General features: G+C 44.7%; 1 pseudogene; it reads right to left on the bottom strand.

The window, feature by feature from the left end:
* Positions 1–280: 280 nt before the first annotated feature.
* On the bottom strand, positions 281–1,481 carry LOC113262609 (heterogeneous nuclear ribonucleoprotein A1-like; annotated as a pseudogene).
* Between the last annotated feature and the right edge of the window lie 276 nt (positions 1,482–1,757).

Here is a 1,757-nt window from a genome sequence, read left to right as displayed (position 1 = left end):
ACACGGTTGGGGAAGTATATCAAGATGGTGTCAGAGTAGACTAACTTTACACAGCACATTTTTAAAAAGACACATTTATTCAGCATCATGATCAGACTATCACATTAGCAATCAACAGCATGGGTGCAAAAAAAAAAAATCTACATTAAAATCCTTTGTTGGAATGTTTTACACTTTCCACAGAACAGAAACTAAAATAGCCTGTTATGCAATTAGTCCTTCAGTTTTTTGCCCATATACATGAGTATTGTCTAAGACATGTCTTCTTTGTAGCAGTGAGGCCCTGGCACCACTGTGTTGTCAGAGTTTACAAATCTGCTGTAGCCTGTAGCTTCCCTGTCATTTCTCTGGCTCTCCTCTCCTGCTGAGCTTTGTTTCCTGGCAATAATTAAAACCTTCTGCCACTGCCGTAGCTACTGCTGCTGCTGGAACCGCCATAGCCACCTCGGTTTCATGGTTTGGCAAAGTATTGGCCTCCACCACCATAGGGGCCAGAGTTTCTGCCTCCAAATTTTCCTCCTTTCATGGGTCCAAAATTTGAGGACTGATTGTTGTAATTGCCAAAATCATTATAGCTTCCGTCTCCTCCAAAATTGCCTCCACCTCCTCTGTTGCTAAAGCTGTCATAGCTGCCGCTCCCGCCATAGCTACTACCCTGATTCCATAACCCTGTCCACCACTTTCATAGCACCTGCTTCCTCCAGAGTAACCAGGGCTGCCTCCTCCATAACCACCATCATTCCCAAAACCGTTATAGCCATTCACACTGCCACCATATCCACCACCACCTCAACTGCCACCAAAGCCACCTCGCCCACTGAAGTTCCCTCCATGACCAAAATTGTCATTCCCACCAAAACCACTTCCACGACCACCACCAAAGTTTCCAGAACCATTTCGACCTCTTTGGCTGGATGAAGCACTAGCCATCCCTTGCTTAGATAGGGCTTTCCTTACTTCACAGTTGTGGCCATTCACAGTGTGATATTTTCGAATGACAATCTTGTTTACAGAGTCATGGTTATCAAATGTTACAAAAGCAAAACCTTTTTGCCACTGCCTCGGTCAGTCATGAGTTCAATCACTTCAATTTCCCCGTACTGTTCAAAACGAACTCCTAGATGATGTTCTTCAGTGTCTTCTTTCACGCCACCAACAAAAATCTTTTTCACAGTTAAGTGGGCACCAGGTCTTTGAGAATCTTCCCTTGAGACAGCCCTCTTTGGTTCCACAACTCTTCCATCCACCTTGCGTGGCCTCGCATTCATGGCTGTATCCACATTCTCCACCGTGGCTTACGTGACAAACCCGAAGCCTCTGGAGTGCTTGGTGTTTGGATCGCTCATTACCACACGGTCCGTAAGCGTTCCCCATTGCTCAAAATGGCTCCTCAGACTCTCGTCGGTTGTTTCAAAGCTCAAAACTCCGATGAAGAGCTTCCACAGCTGTTCAGGCTCTGTGGGAGTCTCTGACTTAGACATGATGGTGGTGGGAGGGGAGACTTTAACGATGCTTACTTGGCAGCGTCCCCAGGCAGCAGTGTCCTATAAATTTTTAATTCATTCTTGTTCTTGTCACTCAAGGAAATCTACAGTTATTATGGCCATTATTGCTAATAGTTCCCCAGGCATAATCACGCTGCATCATGCTAGGCTAAATATTAGGCATGTAGTGTTGATACAGTAAAAGATGGTGTTCTTCCATCCTGATATTATTATAGAGGCATCCTATTATTTTCTTTAATTTGATGTAATATG

Source organism: Ursus arctos, unplaced genomic scaffold (assembly GCF_023065955.2).
Source record: "Ursus arctos isolate Adak ecotype North America unplaced genomic scaffold, UrsArc2.0 scaffold_2, whole genome shotgun sequence".
Classification (NCBI taxonomy): Eukaryota; Metazoa; Chordata; class Mammalia; order Carnivora; family Ursidae; genus Ursus; species Ursus arctos.
The sequence above is the reverse complement of the archived record's forward strand: the minus strand, read 5'-3'. Positions and strand labels throughout refer to the sequence as shown.